This window comes from Hyperolius riggenbachi, chromosome 6, assembly GCF_040937935.1.
Source record: "Hyperolius riggenbachi isolate aHypRig1 chromosome 6, aHypRig1.pri, whole genome shotgun sequence".
In the NCBI taxonomy this organism is placed as follows: domain Eukaryota; kingdom Metazoa; phylum Chordata; class Amphibia; order Anura; family Hyperoliidae; genus Hyperolius; species Hyperolius riggenbachi.
This window is the reverse complement of record NC_090651.1, coordinates 11,986,884-12,002,870: the sequence shown is the minus strand read 5'-3', so window position 1 is coordinate 12,002,870 and position 15,987 is coordinate 11,986,884. Positions and strand designations below refer to the sequence as shown.

At 38.4% G+C, this 15,987-nt stretch overlaps 22 non-coding genes across 22 annotated transcripts; all 22 read right to left on the bottom strand.

Annotated features, from left to right (window-relative positions):
* Positions 1-299: 299 nt before the first annotated feature.
* On the bottom strand, positions 300-372 carry TRNAF-GAA (transfer RNA phenylalanine (anticodon GAA)). The gene has a single exon. It is a non-coding gene; the product is annotated as a tRNA-Phe (tRNA).
* Positions 373-971: 599 nt separating this feature from the next.
* On the bottom strand, positions 972-1,044 carry TRNAF-GAA (transfer RNA phenylalanine (anticodon GAA)). The gene has a single exon. It is a non-coding gene; the product is annotated as a tRNA-Phe (tRNA).
* Positions 1,045-1,643: 599 nt separating this feature from the next.
* Positions 1,644-1,716, bottom strand: TRNAF-GAA (transfer RNA phenylalanine (anticodon GAA)). The gene has a single exon. It is a non-coding gene; the product is annotated as a tRNA-Phe (tRNA).
* A 599-nt stretch (positions 1,717-2,315) lies between these two features.
* Positions 2,316-2,388, bottom strand: TRNAF-GAA (transfer RNA phenylalanine (anticodon GAA)). The gene has a single exon. It is a non-coding gene; the product is annotated as a tRNA-Phe (tRNA).
* Positions 2,389-3,574: 1,186 nt separating this feature from the next.
* On the bottom strand, positions 3,575-3,647 carry TRNAF-GAA (transfer RNA phenylalanine (anticodon GAA)). Its single transcript has one exon. It is a non-coding gene; the product is annotated as a tRNA-Phe (tRNA).
* Positions 3,648-4,246: 599 nt separating this feature from the next.
* TRNAF-GAA (transfer RNA phenylalanine (anticodon GAA)) lies at positions 4,247-4,319 on the bottom strand. Its single transcript has one exon. It is a non-coding gene; the product is annotated as a tRNA-Phe (tRNA).
* A 1,186-nt stretch (positions 4,320-5,505) lies between these two features.
* On the bottom strand, positions 5,506-5,578 carry TRNAF-GAA (transfer RNA phenylalanine (anticodon GAA)). The gene has a single exon. It is a non-coding gene; the product is annotated as a tRNA-Phe (tRNA).
* A 599-nt stretch (positions 5,579-6,177) lies between these two features.
* Positions 6,178-6,250, bottom strand: TRNAF-GAA (transfer RNA phenylalanine (anticodon GAA)). The gene has a single exon. It is a non-coding gene; the product is annotated as a tRNA-Phe (tRNA).
* A 599-nt stretch (positions 6,251-6,849) lies between these two features.
* TRNAF-GAA (transfer RNA phenylalanine (anticodon GAA)) lies at positions 6,850-6,922 on the bottom strand. Its single transcript has one exon. It is a non-coding gene; the product is annotated as a tRNA-Phe (tRNA).
* Positions 6,923-7,521: 599 nt separating this feature from the next.
* On the bottom strand, positions 7,522-7,594 carry TRNAF-GAA (transfer RNA phenylalanine (anticodon GAA)). Its single transcript has one exon. It is a non-coding gene; the product is annotated as a tRNA-Phe (tRNA).
* A 599-nt stretch (positions 7,595-8,193) lies between these two features.
* TRNAF-GAA (transfer RNA phenylalanine (anticodon GAA)) lies at positions 8,194-8,266 on the bottom strand. The gene has a single exon. It is a non-coding gene; the product is annotated as a tRNA-Phe (tRNA).
* Positions 8,267-8,864: 598 nt separating this feature from the next.
* On the bottom strand, positions 8,865-8,937 carry TRNAF-GAA (transfer RNA phenylalanine (anticodon GAA)). The gene has a single exon. It is a non-coding gene; the product is annotated as a tRNA-Phe (tRNA).
* A 598-nt stretch (positions 8,938-9,535) lies between these two features.
* On the bottom strand, positions 9,536-9,608 carry TRNAF-GAA (transfer RNA phenylalanine (anticodon GAA)). The gene has a single exon. It is a non-coding gene; the product is annotated as a tRNA-Phe (tRNA).
* A 599-nt stretch (positions 9,609-10,207) lies between these two features.
* On the bottom strand, positions 10,208-10,280 carry TRNAF-GAA (transfer RNA phenylalanine (anticodon GAA)). The gene has a single exon. It is a non-coding gene; the product is annotated as a tRNA-Phe (tRNA).
* A 599-nt stretch (positions 10,281-10,879) lies between these two features.
* On the bottom strand, positions 10,880-10,952 carry TRNAF-GAA (transfer RNA phenylalanine (anticodon GAA)). The gene has a single exon. It is a non-coding gene; the product is annotated as a tRNA-Phe (tRNA).
* A 599-nt stretch (positions 10,953-11,551) lies between these two features.
* TRNAY-GUA (transfer RNA tyrosine (anticodon GUA)) lies at positions 11,552-11,624 on the bottom strand. Its single transcript has one exon. It is a non-coding gene; the product is annotated as a tRNA-Tyr (tRNA).
* A 599-nt stretch (positions 11,625-12,223) lies between these two features.
* Positions 12,224-12,296, bottom strand: TRNAF-GAA (transfer RNA phenylalanine (anticodon GAA)). Its single transcript has one exon. It is a non-coding gene; the product is annotated as a tRNA-Phe (tRNA).
* Positions 12,297-12,895: 599 nt separating this feature from the next.
* On the bottom strand, positions 12,896-12,968 carry TRNAF-GAA (transfer RNA phenylalanine (anticodon GAA)). The gene has a single exon. It is a non-coding gene; the product is annotated as a tRNA-Phe (tRNA).
* Positions 12,969-13,567: 599 nt separating this feature from the next.
* Positions 13,568-13,640, bottom strand: TRNAF-GAA (transfer RNA phenylalanine (anticodon GAA)). Its single transcript has one exon. It is a non-coding gene; the product is annotated as a tRNA-Phe (tRNA).
* A 599-nt stretch (positions 13,641-14,239) lies between these two features.
* Positions 14,240-14,312, bottom strand: TRNAF-GAA (transfer RNA phenylalanine (anticodon GAA)). Its single transcript has one exon. It is a non-coding gene; the product is annotated as a tRNA-Phe (tRNA).
* Positions 14,313-14,911: 599 nt separating this feature from the next.
* TRNAF-GAA (transfer RNA phenylalanine (anticodon GAA)) lies at positions 14,912-14,984 on the bottom strand. Its single transcript has one exon. It is a non-coding gene; the product is annotated as a tRNA-Phe (tRNA).
* Positions 14,985-15,583: 599 nt separating this feature from the next.
* On the bottom strand, positions 15,584-15,656 carry TRNAF-GAA (transfer RNA phenylalanine (anticodon GAA)). The gene has a single exon. It is a non-coding gene; the product is annotated as a tRNA-Phe (tRNA).
* Between the last annotated feature and the right edge of the window lie 331 nt (positions 15,657-15,987).

The following is a 15,987-nucleotide window of genomic DNA, read 5'->3' as shown; positions in this document are numbered from 1 at the left end:
AAATCTCCAATCTAGTACCTTTTATTCAGGTAAATTATCTACTCTATATGTGTCCTATATTTTCTTTGATATATATTCATTAAGAAATGTTTGTCTCTTTTAAGTTGACTGTATGTCCTCTTTTCTTGCAGTCTTGAAATATTTGATGTGACCAGAGGTATTGTGTTAAATCCATGTCTCTATTTTGTCTGGTTCAATCAGGACGTTTCTGTATTGAGAATCAGTTTATCTTGCCGAGTTCCGGGTGTAGTCTGAATTTGGCTTTATTTTACTAAGTTTTTTCTAACAATAAGATATCATGCCAAAACCCAGGATCGAACCAGGGACCTTTAAATCTTCAGTCTAACGCTCTCCCAACTGAGCTATTTCGGCTACATTGCATTACAGTTTGTGTGATTTTTTTTCAGCACAAGTGTCCTGTGCAGGAAATGACTCATGATATTTTCTGAGTCGTAGTAGCAGTGATGTGTTGTCGGTGTGGTTAGAGGGTCTAAGGCGCTCCATGCAGGTTGCATGTGTCCTGTAGACTTGGTTTCAAATACCTTTCCTGACAATCATTTTTGAATTTTTTGCCCTCCTGCAGCTGTATTTATGAGTTCCCATAAGACAAACCTCCAATCTAGTACCTTTTATTCAGGTAAATGCAGCTGTATTTATGACTTCCCATGAGATAAATCTCCAATCTAGTACCTTTTATTCAGGTAAATTATCTACTCTATATGTGTCCTATATTTTCTTTGATGTATATTCATTAAGAAATGTTTGTCTCTTTTAAGTTGACTGTATGTCCTCTTTTCTTGCAGTCTTGAAATATTTGATGTGACCAGAGGTATTGTGTAAAATCCATGTCTCTATTTTGTCTGGTTCAATCAGGACGTTTCTGTATTGAGAATCAGTTTATCTTGCCAAGTTCCGGGTGTAGTCTGAATTTGGCTTTATTTTACTAAGTTTTTTCTAACAATAAGATATCATGCTGAAACCCAGGATCGAACCAGGGACCTTTAGATCTTCAGTCTAACGCTCTCCCAACTAAGCTATTTTGGCTACATTGCATCACAGTTTGTGTGATTTTTTTTCAGCACAAGTGTCCTGTGCAGGCAAAGACTCATGATATTTTCTGAGTCGTAGTAGCAGTGGTGTGTTGTCGGTGTGGTTAGAGGGTCTAAGGCGCTCCATACAGGTTGCATGTGTCCTGTAGACTTGGGTTCAAATACCTTTCCTGACAATCATTTTTGAATTTTTTGCCCTCCTGCAGCTGTATTTATGAGTTCCCATAAGACAAACCTCCAATCTAGTACCTTTTATTCAGGTAAATGCAGCTGTATTTATGACTTCCCATGGAATAAATCTCCAATCTAGTACCTTTTATTCAGGTAAATTATCTACTCTATATGTGTCCTATATTTTCTTTGATATATATTCATTAAGAAATGTTTGTCTCTTTTAAGTTGACTGTATGTCCTCTTTTCTTGCAGTCTTGAAATATTTGATGTGACCAGAGGTATTGTGTTAAATCCATGTCTCTATTTTGTCTGGTTCAATCAGGACGTTTCTGTATTGAGAATCAGTTTATCTTGCCAAGTTCCGGGTGTAGTCTGAATTTGGCTTTATTTTACTACGTTTTTTCTAACAATAAGATATCATGCCGAAACCCGGGATCGAGCCAGGGACCTTTAGATCTTCAGTCTAACGCTCTCCCAACTGAGCTATTTCGGCTACATTGCATCACAGTTTGTGTGATTTTTTTTCAGCACAAGTGTCCTGTGCAGGCAAAGACTCATGATATTTTCTGAGTCGTAGTAGCAGTGGTGTGTTGTCGGTGTGGTTAGAGGGTCTAAGGCGCTCCATACAGGTTGCATGTGTCCTGTAGACTTGGGTTCAAATACCTTTCCTGACAATCATTTTTGAATTTTTTGCCCTCCTGCAGCTGTATTTATGAGTTCCTATAAGACAAACCTCCAATCTAGTACCTTTTATTCAGGTAAATGCAGCTGTATTTATGACTTCCCATGAGATAAATCTCCAATCTAGTACCTTTTATTCAGGTAAATTATCTACTCTATATGTGTCCTATATTTTCTTTGATATATATTCATTAAGAAATGTTTGTCTCTTTTAAGTTGACTGTATGTCCTCTTTTCTTGCAGTCTTGAAATATTTGATGTGACCAGAGGTAATGTGTAAAATCCATGTCTCTATTTTGTCTGGTTCAATCAGGACGTTTCTGTATTGAGAATCAGTTTATCTTGCCAAGTTCCGGGTGTAGTCTGAATTTGGCTTTATTTTACTAAGTTTTTTCTAACAATAAGATATCATGCCGAAACCCGGGATCGAACCAGGGACCTTTAGATATTCAGTCTAACGCTCTCCCAACTGAGCTATTTCAGCTAAATTGCATCACAGTTTGTGTGATTTTTTTTCAGCAGAAGTGTCCCGTGCAGGCAAAGACTCATGATATTTTCGGAGTCGTAGTAGCAGTGGTGTGTTGTCGGTGTGGTTAGAGGGTCTAAGGCGCTCCATGCAGGTTGCATGTGTCCTGTAGACTTGGGTTCAAATACCTTTCCTGACAACCATTTTTGAATTTTTTGCCCTCCTGCAGCTGTATTTATGAGTTCCCATAAGACAAACCTCCAATCTAGTACCTTTTATTCAGGTAAATGCAGCTGTATTTATGACTTCCCATGAGATAAATCTCCAATCTAGTACCTTTTATTCAGGTAAATTATCTACTCTATATGTGTCCTATATTTTCTTTGATATATATTCATTAAGAAATGTTTGTCTCTTTTAAAGAGTAACTGTCAGGCTGCAGAAGCTAATTTAAACCTCTATTCTCCTGTGTTAAACAGTTTAGACAGAAGCCAAAAAGACATTACTAAAGATAAAGATCTCTCTTACATTTAATGTGTGCTTATCAGCACAGCTAAGCTCCTAAGGAGGACGCAAGCCGCATTCCATACTGCAAAGCATTCTGGGGCCCTCCCCTCGGCTGCTAAGGAGAAGACGGGATCAAGTTTCAGCAGCTTCTAACGCAGTCCAGCCACAGCACAGATAAATCTCCGGGGCAGCGTACACTGCAGGAGTCCGCTATTGTTCCTAGCCACATGGCTCATTAATATTCACTGCACACTGTGTTATTCTGTACTAGCTCCTCTGTGATCAGAAGCAGGCAGGACATGACGACACATTTGGCTTCACAAACATGGAACCTGCCATGGGCTGTCAGGAGCATCATTCTCTGCATATACTATATAAAAATTCTGTGAAATCCAAACGTGGACAGTGAAATGCATATGTAATGTAAGTACAGACAATCTTTAGCTACTGATATATGTGTTTATTTTCTCTGAGACCTTATACCTAACAGCTCCTCTTTAAGTTGACTGTATGTCCTCTTTTCTTGCAGTCTTGAAATATTTGATGTGACCAGAGGTATTGTGTAAAATCCATGTCTCTATTTTGTCTGGTTCAATCAGGACGTTTCTGTATTGAGAATCAGTTTATCTTGCCGAGTTCCGGGTGTAGTCTGAATTTGGCTTTATTTTACTAAGTTTTTTCTAACAATAAGATATCATGCCGAAACCCGGGATCGAACCAGGGACCTTTAGATCTTCAGTCTAACGCTCTCCCAACTAAGCTATTTCAGCTACATTGCATCACAGTTTGTGTGATTTTTTTTCAGCAGAAGTGTCCCGTGCAGGCAAAGACTCATGATATTTTCGGAGTCGTAGTAGCAGTGGTGTGTTGTCGGTGTGGTTAGAGGGTCTAAGGCGCTCCATGCAGGTTGCATGTGTCCTGTAGACTTGGGTTCAAATACCTTTCCTGACAACCATTTTTGAATTTTTTGCCCTCCTGCAGCTGTATTTATGAGTTCCCATAAGACAAACCTCCAATCTAGTACCTTTTATTCAGGTAAATGCAGCTGTATTTATGACTTCCCATGAGATAAATCTCCAATCTAGTACCTTTTATTCAGGTAAATTATCTACTCTATATGTGTCCTATATTTTCTTTGATATATATTCATTAAGAAATGTTTGTCTCTTTTAAGTTGACTGTATGTCCTCTTTTCTTGCAGTCTTGAAATATTTGATGTGACCAGAGGTAATGTGTAAAATCCATGTCTCTATTTTGTCTGGTTCAATCAGGACGTTTCTGTATTGAGAATCAGTTTATCTTGCCAAGTTCCGGGTGTAGTCTGAATTTGGCTTTATTTTACTAAGTTTTTTCTAACAATAAGATATCATGCCGAAACCCGGGATCGAACCAGGGACCTTTAGATATTCAGTCTAACGCTCTCCCAACTGAGCTATTTCAGCTAAATTGCATCACAGTTTGTGTGATTTTTTTTCAGCAGAAGTGTCCCGTGCAGGCAAAGACTCATGATATTTTCGGAGTCGTAGTAGCAGTGGTGTGTTGTCGGTGTGGTTAGAGGGTCTAAGGCGCTCCATGCAGGTTGCATGTGTCCTGTAGACTTGGGTTCAAATACCTTTCCTGACAACCATTTTTGAATTTTTTGCCCTCCTGCAGCTGTATTTATGAGTTCCCATAAGACAAACCTCCAATCTAGTACCTTTTATTCAGGTAAATGCAGCTGTATTTATGACTTCCCATGAGATAAATCTCCAATCTAGTACCTTTTATTCAGGTAAATTATCTACTCTATATGTGTCCTATATTTTCTTTGATATATATTCATTAAGAAATGTTTGTCTCTTTTAAAGAGTAACTGTCAGGCTGCAGAAGCTAATTTAAACCTCTATTCTCCTGTGTTAAACAGTTTAGACAGAAGCCAAAAAGACATTACTAAAGATAAAGATCTCTCTTACATTTAATGTGTGCTTATCAGCACAGCTAAGCTCCTAAGGAGGACGCAAGCCGCATTCCATACTGCAAAGCATTCTGGGGCCCTCCCCTCGGCTGCTAAGGAGAAGACGGGATCAAGTTTCAGCAGCTTCTAACGCAGTCCAGCCACAGCACAGATAAATCTCCGGGGCAGCGTACACTGCAGGAGTCCGCTATTGTTCCTAGCCACATGGCTCATTAATATTCACTGCACACTGTGTTATTCTGTACTAGCTCCTCTGTGATCAGAAGCAGGCAGGACATGACGACACATTTGGCTTCACAAACATGGAACCTGCCATGGGCTGTCAGGAGCATCATTCTCTGCATATACTATATAAAAATTCTGTGAAATCCAAACGTGGACAGTGAAATGCATATGTAATGTAAGTACAGCCAATCTTTAGCTACTGATATATGTGTTTATTTTCTCTGAGACCTTATACCTAACAGCTCCTCTTTAAGTTGACTGTATGTCCTCTTTTCTTGCAGTCTTGAAATATTTGATGTGACCAGAGGTATTGTGTAAAATCCATGTCTCTATTTTGTCTGGTTCAATCAGGACGTTTCTGTATTGAGAATCAGTTTATCTTGCCGAGTTCCGGGTGTAGTCTGAATTTGGCTTTATTTTACTAAGTTTTTTCTAACAATAAGATATCATGCCGAAACCCGGGATCGAACCAGGGACCTTTAGATCTTCAGTCTAACGCTCTCCCAACTAAGCTATTTCAGCTACATTGCATCACAGTTTGTGTGATTTTTTTTCAGCAGAAGTGTCCCGTGCAGGCAAAGACTCATGATATTTTCGGAGTCGTAGTAGCAGTGGTGTGTTGTCGGTGTGGTTAGAGGGTCTAAGGCGCTCCATGCAGGTTGCATGTGTCCTGTAGACTTGGGTTCAAATACCTTTCCTGACAACCATTTTTGAATTTTTTGCCCTCCTGCAGCTGTATTTATGAGTTCCCATAAGACAAACCTCCAATCTAGTACCTTTTATTCAGGTAAATGCAGCTGTATTTATGACTTCCCATGAGATAAATCTCCAATCTAGTACCTTTTATTCAGGTAAATTATCTACTCTATATGTGTCCTATATTTTCTTTGATATATATTCATTAAGAAATGTTTGTCTCTTTTAAGTTGACTGTATGTCCTCTTTTCTTGCAGTCTTGAAATATTTGATGTGACCAGAGGTATTGTGTTAAATCCATGTCTCTATTTTGTCTGGTTCAATCAGGACGTTTCTGTATTGAGAATCAGTTTATCTTGCCGAGTTCCGGGTGTAGTCTGAATTTGGCTTTATTTTACTAAGTTTTTTCTAACAATAAGATATCATGCCAAAACCCAGGATGGAACCAGGGACCTTTAGGTCTTCAGTCTAACGCTCTCCCAACTGAGCTATTTCGGCTAAATTGCATTACAGTTTGTGTGATTTTTTTTCAGCACAAGTGTCCTGTGCAGGAAAAGACTCATGATATTTTCTGAGTCATAGTAGCAGTGATGTGTTGTCGGTGTGGTTAGAGGGTCTAAGGCGCTCCACGCAGGTTGCATGTGTCATGTAGACTTGGTTTCAAATACCTTTCCTGACAATCATTTTTGAATTTTTTGCCCTCCTGCAGCTGTATTTATGAGTTCCCATAAGACAAACCTCCAATCTAGTACCTTTTATTCAGGTAAATGCAGCTGTATTTATGACTTCCCATGAGATAAATCTCCAATCTAGTACCTTTTATTCAGGTAAATTATCTACTCTATATGTGTCCTATATTTTCTTTGATATATATTCATTAAGAAATGTTTGTCTCTTTTAAGTTGACTGTATGTCCTCTTTTCTTGCAGTCTTGAAATATTTGATGTGACCAGAGGTATTGTGTAAAATCCATGTCTCTATTTTGTCTGGTTCAATCAGGACGTTTCTGTATTGAGAATCAGTTTATCTTGCCGAGTTCCGGGTGTAGTCTGAATTTGGCTTTATTTTACTAAGTTTTTTCTAACAATAAGATATCATGCCGAAACCCGGGATCGAACCAGGGACCATTAGATCTTCAGTCTAACGCTCTCCCAACTGAGCTATTTCGGCTACATTACATCACAGCTTGTGTGATTTTTTTTCAGCACAAGTGTCCTGTGCAGGCAAAGACTCATGATATTTTCTGAGTCGTAGTAGCAGTGTTGTATTGTCGGTGTGGTTAGAGGGTCTAAGGCGCTCCATACAGGTTGCATGTGTCCTGTAGACTTGGGTTCAAATACCTTTCCTGACAATCATTTTTGAATTTTTTGCCCTCCTGCAGCTGTATTTATGAGTTCCTATAAGACAAACCTCCAATCTAGTACCTTTTATTCAGGTAAATGCAGCTGTATTTATGACTTCCCATGAGATAAATCTCCAATCTAGTACCTTTTATTCAGGTAAATTATCTACTCTATATGTGTCCTATATTTTCTTTGATATATATTCATTAAGAAATGTTTGTCTCTTTTAAGTTGACTGTATGTCCTCTTTTCTTGCAGTCTTGAAATATTTGATGTGACCAGAGGTATTGTGTTAAATCCATGTCTCTATTTTGTCTGGTTCAATCAGGACGTTTCTGTATTGAGAATCAGTTTATCTTGCCGAGTTCCGGGTGTAGTCTGAATTTGGCTTTATTTTACTAAGTTTTTTCTAACAATAAGATATCATGCCAAAACCCAGGATCGAACCAGGGACCTTTAGATCTTCAGTCTAACGCTCTCCCAACTGAGCTATTTCGGCTAAATTGCATTACAGTTTGTGTGATTTTTTTTCAGCACAAGTGTCCTGTGCAGGAAAAGACTCATGATATTTTCTGAGTCATAGCAGCAGTGATGTGTTGTCGGTGTGGTTAGAGGGTCTAAGGCGCTCCACGCAGGTTGCATGTGTCATGTAGACTTGGTTTCAAATACCTTTCCTGACAATCATTTTTGAATTTTTTGCCCTCCTGCAGCTGTATTTATGAGTTCCCATAAGACAAACCTCCAATCTAGTACCTTTTATTCAGGTAAATGCAGCTGTATTTATGACTTCCCATGAGATAAATCTCCAATCTGGTACCTTTTATTCAGGTAAATTATCTACTCTATATGTGTCCTATATTTTCTTTGATATATATTCATTAAGAAATGTTTGTCTCTTTTAAGTTGACTGTATGTCCTCTTTTCTTGCAGTCTTGAAATATTTGATGTGACCAGAGGTATTGTGTAAAATCCATGTCTCTATTTTGTCTGGTTCAATCAGGACGTTTCTGTATTGAGAATCAGTTTATCTTGCCAAGTTCCGGGTGTAGTCTGAATTTGGCTTTATTTTACTAAGTTTTTTCTAACAATAAGATATCATGCCGAAACCCAGGATCGAACCAGGGACCTTTAGATCTTCAGTCTAACGCTCTCCCAACTAAGCTATTTCGGCTACATTGCATCACAGTTTGTGTGATTTTTTTTCAGCACAAGTGTCCTGTGCAGGCAAAGACTCATGATATTTTCTGAGTCGTAGTAGCAGTGGTGTGTTGTCGGTGTGGTTAGAGGGTCTAAGGCGCTCCATACAGGTTGCATGTGTCCTGTAGACTTGGGTTCAAATACCTTTCCTGACAATCATTTTTGAATTTTTTGCCCTCCTGCAGCTGTATTTATGAGTTCCTATAAGACAAACCTCCAATCTAGTACCTTTTATTCAGGTAAATGCAGCTGTATTTATGACTTCCCATGAGATAAATCTCCAATCTAGTACCTTTTATTCAGGTAAATTATCTACTCTATATGTGTCCTATATTTTCTTTGATATATATTCATTAAGAAATGTTTGTCTCTTTTAAGTTGACTGTATGTCCTCTTTTCTTGCAGTCTTGAAATATTTGATGTGACCAGAGGTATTGTGTAAAATCCATGTCTCTATTTTGTCTGGTTCAATCAGGACGTTTCTGTATTAGAATCAGTTTATCTTGCCGAGTTCCGGGTGTAGTCTGAATTTGGCTTTATTTTACTAAGTTTTTTCTAACAATAAGATATCATGCCGAAACCCGGGATCGAACCAGGGACCTTTAGATCTTCAGTATAACACTCTCCCAACTGAGCAATTTCGGCTACATTGCATCACAGCTTGTGTGATTTTTTTTCAGCACAAGTGTCCTGTGCAGGCAAAGACTCATGATATTTTCTGAGTCGTAGTAGCAGTGGTGTGTTGTCGGTGTGGTTAGAGGGTCTAAGGCGCTCCATACAGGTTGCATGTGTCCTGTAGACTTGGGTTCAAATACCTTTCCTGACAATCATTTTTGAATTTTTTGCCCTCCTGCAGCTGTATTTATGAGTTCCTATAAGACAAACCTCCAATCTAGTACCTTTTATTCAGGTAAATGCAGCTGTATTTATGACTTCCCATGAGATAAATCTCCAATCTAGTACCTTTTATTCAGGTAAATTATCTACTCTATATGTGTCCTATATTTTCTTTGATATATATTCATTAAGAAATGTTTGTCTCTTTTAAGTTGACTGTATGTCCTCTTTTCTTGCAGTCTTGAAATATTTGATGTGACCAGAGGTATTGTGTAAAATCCATGTCTCTATTTTGTCTGGTTCAATCAGGACGTTTCTGTATTAGAATCAGTTTATCTTGCCGAGTTCCGGGTGTAGTCTGAATTTGGCTTTATTTTACTAAGTTTTTTCTAACAATAAGATACCATGCCGAAACCCGGGATCGAACCAGGGACCTTTAGATCTTCAGTATAACACTCTCCCAACTGAGCTATTTCGGCTACATTGCATCACAGCTTGTGTGATTTTTTTTCAGCACAAGTGTCCTGTGCAGGCAAAGACTCATGATATTTTCTGAGTCGTAGTAGCAGTGGTGTGTTGTCGGTGTGGTTAGAGGGTCTAAGGCGCTCCATACAGGTTGCATGTGTCCTGTAGACTTGGGTTCAAATACCTTTCCTGACAATCATTTTTGAATTTTTTGCCCTCCTGCAGCTGTATTTATGAGTTCCTATAAGACAAACCTCCAATCTAGTACCTTTTATTCAGGTAAATGCAGCTGTATTTATGACTTCCCATGAGATAAATCTCCAATCTAGTACCTTTTATTCAGGTAAATTATCTACTCTATATGTGTCCTATATTTTCTTTGATATATATTCATTAAGAAATGTTTGTCTCTTTTAAGTTGACTGTATGTCCTCTTTTCTTGCAGTCTTGAAATATTTGATGTGACCAGAGGTATTGTGTAAAATCCATGTCTCTATTTTGTCTGGTTCAATCAGGACGTTTCTGTATTGAGAATCAGTTTATCTTGCCGAGTTCCGGGTGTAGTCTGAATTTGGCTTTATTTTACTAAGTTTTTTCTAACAATAAGATATCATGCCGAAACCCGGGATCGAACCAGGGACCTTTAGATCTTCAGTCTAACGCTCTCCCAACTGAGCTATTTCGGCTACATTACATCACAGCTTGTGTGATTTTTTTTCAGCACAAGTGTCCTGTGCAGGCAAAGACTCATGATATTTTCTGAGTCGTAGTAGCAGTGGTGTGTTGTCGGTGTGGTTAGAGGGTCTAAGGCGCTCCATACAGGTTGCATGTGTCCTGTAGACTTGGGTTCAAATACCTTTCCTGACAATCATTTTTGAATTTTTTGCCCTCCTGCAGCTGTATTTATGAGTTCCTATAAGACAAACCTCCAATCTAGTACCTTTTATTCAGGTAAATGCAGCTGTATTTATGACTTCCCATGAGATAAATCTCCAATCTAGTACCTTTTATTCAGGTAAATTATCTACTCTATATGTGTCCTATATTTTCTTTGATATATATTCATTAAGAAATGTTTGTCTCTTTTAAGTTGACTGTATGTCCTCTTTTCTTGCAGTCTTGAAATATTTGATGTGACCAGAGGTATTGTGTAAAATCCATGTCTCTATTTTGTCTGGTTCAATCAGGACGTTTCTGTATTGAGAATCAGTTTATCTTGCCGAGTTCCGGGTGTAGTCTGAATTTGGCTTTATTTTACTAAGTTTTTTCTAACAATAAGACATCATGCCGAAACCCGGGATCGAACCAGGGACCTTTAGATCTTCAGTCTAACGCTCTCCCAACTGAGCTATTTCGGCTACATTGCATCACAGCTTGTGTGATTTTTTTTCAGCACAAGTGTCCTGTGCAGGCAAAGACTCATGATATTTTCTGAGTCGTAGTAGCAGTGGTGTGTTGTCGGTGTGGTTAGAGGGTCTAAGGCGCTCCATGCAGGTTGCATGTGTCCTGTAGACTTGGGTTCAAATACCTTTCCTGACAATCATTTTTGAATTTTTTGCCCTCCTGCAGCTGTATTTATGAGTTCCTATAAGACAAACCTCCAATCTAGTACCTTTTATTCAGGTAAATGCAGCTGTATTTATGACTTCCCATGAGATAAATCTCCAATCTAGTACCTTTTATTCAGGTAAATTATCTACTCTATATGTGTCCTATATTTTCTTTGATATATATTCATTAAGAAATGTTTGTCTCTTTTAAGTTGACTGTATGTCCTCTTTTCTTGCAGTCTTGAAATATTTGATGTGACCAGAGGTATTGTGTAAAATCCATGTCTCTATTTTGTCTGGTTCAATCAGGACGTTTCTGTATTGAGAATCAGTTTATCTTGCCGAGTTCCGGGTGTAGTCTGAATTTGGCTTTATTTTACTAAGTTTTTTCTAACAATAAGATATCATGCCGAAACACTGGATCGAACCAGGGACCTTTAGATCTACAGTCTAACGCTCTCCCAACTGAGCTATTTCGGCTACATTACATCGCAGCTTGTGTGATTTTTTTTCAGCACAAGTGTCCTGTGCAGGCAAAGACTCATGATATTTTCTGAGTCGTAGTAGCAGTGGTGTGTTGTCGGTGTGGTTAGAGGGTCTAAGGCGCTCCATACAGGTTGCATGTGTCCTGTAGACTTGGGTTCAAATACCTTTCCTGACAATCATTTTTGAATTTTTTGCCCTCCTGCAGCTGTATTTATGAGTTCCTATAAGACAAACCTCCAATCTAGTACCTTTTATTCAGGTAAATGCAGCTGTATTTATGACTTCCCATGAGATAAATCTCCAATCTAGTACCTTTTATTCAGGTAAATTATCTACTCTATATGTGTCCTATATTTTCTTTGATATATATTCATTAAGAAATGTTTGTCTCTTTTAAGTTGACTGTATGTCCTCTTTTCTTGCAGTCTTGAAATATTTGATGTGACCAGAGGTATTGTGTAAAATCCATGTCTCTATTTTGTCTGGTTCAATCAGGACGTTTCTGTATTGAGAATCAGTTTATCTTGCCGAGTTCCGGGTGTAGTCTGAATTTGGCTTTATTTTACTAAGTTTTTTCTAACAATAAGATATCATGCCGAAACCCAGGATCGAACCAGGGACCTTTAGATCTTCAGTCTAACGCTCTCCCAACTGAGCTATTTCGGCTACATTGCATCACAGCTTGTGTGATTTTTTTTCAGCACAAGTGTCCTGTGCAGGCAAAGACTCATGATATTTTCTGAGTCGTAGTAGCAGTGGTGTGTTGTCGGTGTGGTTAGAGGGTCTAAGGCGCTCCATACAGGTTGCATGTGTCCTGTAGACTTGGGTTCAAATACCTTTCCTGACAATCATTTTTGAATTTTTTGCCCTCCTGCAGCTGTATTTATGAGTTCCTATAAGACAAACCTCCAATCTAGTACCTTTTATTCAGGTAAATGCAGCTGTATTTATGACTTCCCATGAGATAAATCTCCAATCTAGTACCTTTTATTCAGGTAAATTATCTACTCTATATGTGTCCTATATTTTCTTTGATATATATTCATTAAGAAATGTTTGTCTCTTTTAAGTTGACTGTATGTCCTCTTTTCTTGCAGTCTTGAAATATTTGATGTGACCAGAGGTATTGTGTAAAATCCATGTCTCTATTTTGTCTGGTTCAATCAGGACGTTTCTGTATTGAGAATCAGTTTATCTTGCCGAGTTCCGGGTGTAGTCTGAATTTGGCTTTATTTTACTAAGTTTTTTCTAACAATAAGATATCATGCCGAAACCCGGGATCGAACCAGGGACCTTTAGATCTTCAGTCTAACGCTCTCCCAACTGAGCTATTTCAGCTACATTGCATCACAGCTTGTGTGATTTTTTTTCAGCACAAGTGTCCTGTGCAGGCAAAGACTCATGATATTTTCTGAGTCGTAGTAGCAGTGGTGTGTTGTCGGTGTGGTTAGAGGGTCTAAGGCGCTCCATGCAGGTTGCATGTGTCCTGTAGACTTGGGTTCAAATACCTTTCCTGACAATCATTTTTGAATTTTTTGCCCTCCTGCAGCTGTATTTATGAGTTCCTATAAGACAAACCTCCAATCTAGTACCTTTTATTCAGGTAAATGCAGCTGTATTTATGACTTCCCATGAGATAAATCTCCAATCTAGTACCTTTTATTCAGGTAAATTATCTACTCTATATGTGTCCTATATTTTCTTTGATATATATTCATTAAGAAATGTTTGTCTCTTTTAAGTTGACTGTATGTCCTCTTTTCTTGCAGTCTTGAAATATTTGATGTGACCAGAGGTATTGTGTAAAATCCATGTCTCTATTTTGTCTGGTTCAATCAGGACGTTTCTGTATTGAGAATCAGTTTATCTTGCCGAGTTCCGGGTGTAGTCTGAATTTGGCTTTATTTTACTAAGTTTTTTCTAACAATAAGATATCATGCCGAAACACTGGATCGAACCAGGGACCTTTAGATCTTCAGTCTAACGCTCTCCCAACTGAGCTATTTCGGCTACATTACATCGCAGCTTGTGTGATTTTTTTTCAGCACAAGTGTCCTGTGCAGGCAAAGACTCATGATATTTTCTGAGTCGTAGTAGCAGTGGTGTGTTGTCGGTGTGGTTAGAGGGTCTAAGGCGCTCCATACAGGTTGCATGTGTCCTGTAGACTTGGGTTCAAATACCTTTCCTGACAATCATTTTTGAATTTTTTGCCCTCCTGCAGCTGTATTTATGAGTTCCTATAAGACAAACCTCCAATCTAGTACCTTTTATTCAGGTAAATGCAGCTGTATTTATGACTTCCCATGAGATAAATCTCCAATCTAGTACCTTTTATTCAGGTAAATTATCTACTCTATATGTGTCCTATATTTTCTTTGATATATATTCATTAAGAAATGTTTGTCTCTTTTAAGTTGACTGTATGTCCTCTTTTCTTGCAGTCTTGAAATATTTGATGTGACCAGAGGTATTGTGTAAAATCCATGTCTCTATTTTGTCTGGTTCAATCAGGACGTTTCTGTATTGAGAATCAGTTTATCTTGCCGAGTTCCGGGTGTAGTCTGAATTTGGCTTTATTTTACTAAGTTTTTTCTAACAATAAGATATCATGCCGAAACACTGGATCGAACCAGGGACCTTTAGATCTTCAGTCTAACGCTCTCCCAACTGAGCTATTTCGGCTACATTACATCGCAGCTTGTGTGATTTTTTTTCAGCACAAGTGTCCTGTGCAGGCAAAGACTCATGATATTTTCTGAGTCGTAGTAGCAGTGGTGTGTTGTCGGTGTGGTTAGAGGGTCTAAGGCGCTCCATACAGGTTGCATGTGTCCTGTAGACTTGGGTTCAAATACCTTTCCTGACAATCATTTTTGAATTTTTTGCCCTCCTGCAGCTGTATTTATGAGTTCCTATAAGACAAACCTCCAATCTAGTACCTTTTATTCAGGTAAATGCAGCTGTATTTATGACTTCCCATGAGATAAATCTCCAATCTAGTACCTTTTATTCAGGTAAATTATCTACTCTATATGTGTCCTATATTTTCTTTGATATATATTCATTAAGAAATGTTTGTCTCTTTTAAGTTGACTGTATGTCCTCTTTTCTTGCAGTCTTGAAATATTTGATGTGACCAGAGGTATTGTGTAAAATCCATGTCTCTATTTTGTCTGGTTCAATCAGGACGTTTCTGTATTGAGAATCAGTTTATCTTGCCGAGTTCCGGGTGTAGTCTGAATTTGGCTTTATTTTACTAAGTTTTTTCTAACAATAAGATATCATGCCGAAACCCAGGATCGAACCAGGGACCTTTAGATCTTCAGTCTAACGCTCTCCCAACTGAGCTATTTCGGCTACATTGCATCACAGCTTGTGTGATTTTTTTTCAGCACAAGTGTCCTGTGCAGGCAAAGACTCATGATATTTTCTGAGTCGTAGTAGCAGTGGTGTGTTGTCGGTGTGGTTAGAGGGTCTAAGGCGCTCCATACAGGTTGCATGTGTCCTGTAGACTTGGGTTCAAATACCTTTCCTGACAATCATTTTTGAATTTTTTGCCCTCCTGCAGCTGTATTTATGAGTTCCTATAAGACAAACCTCCAATCTAGTACCTTTTATTCAGGTAAATGCAGCTGTATTTATGACTTCCCATGAGATAAATCTCCAATCTAGTACCTTTTATTCAGGTAAATTATCTACTCTATATGTGTCCTATATTTTCTTTGATATATATTCATTAAGAAATGTTTGTCTCTTTTAAGTTGACTGTATGTCCTCTTTTCTTGCAGTCTTGAAATATTTGATGTGACCAGAGGTATTGTGTAAAATCCATGTCTCTATTTTGTCTGGTTCAATCAGGACGTTTCTGTATTGAGAATCAGTTTATCTTGCCGAGTTCCGGGTGTAGTCTGAATTTGGCTTTATTTTACTAAGTTTTTTCTAACAATAAGATATCATGCCGAAACCCAGGATCGAACCAGGGACCTTTAGATCTTCAGTCTAACGCTCTCCCAACTGAGCTATTTCGGCTACATTGCATCACAGCTTGTGTGATTTTTTTTCAGCACAAGTGTCCTGTGCAGGCAAAGACTCATGATATTTTCTGAGTCGTAGTAGCAGTGGTGTGTTGTCGGTGTGGTTAGAGGGTCTAAGGCGCTCCATACAGGTTGCATGTGTCCTGTAGACTTGGGTTCAAATACCTTTCCTGACAATCATTTTTGAATTTTTTGCCCTCCTGCAGCTGTATTTATGAGTTCCTATAAGACAAACCTCCAATCTAGTACCTTTTATTCAGGTAAATGCAGCTGTATTTATGACTTCCCATGAGATAAATCTCCAATCTAGTACCTTTTATTCAGGT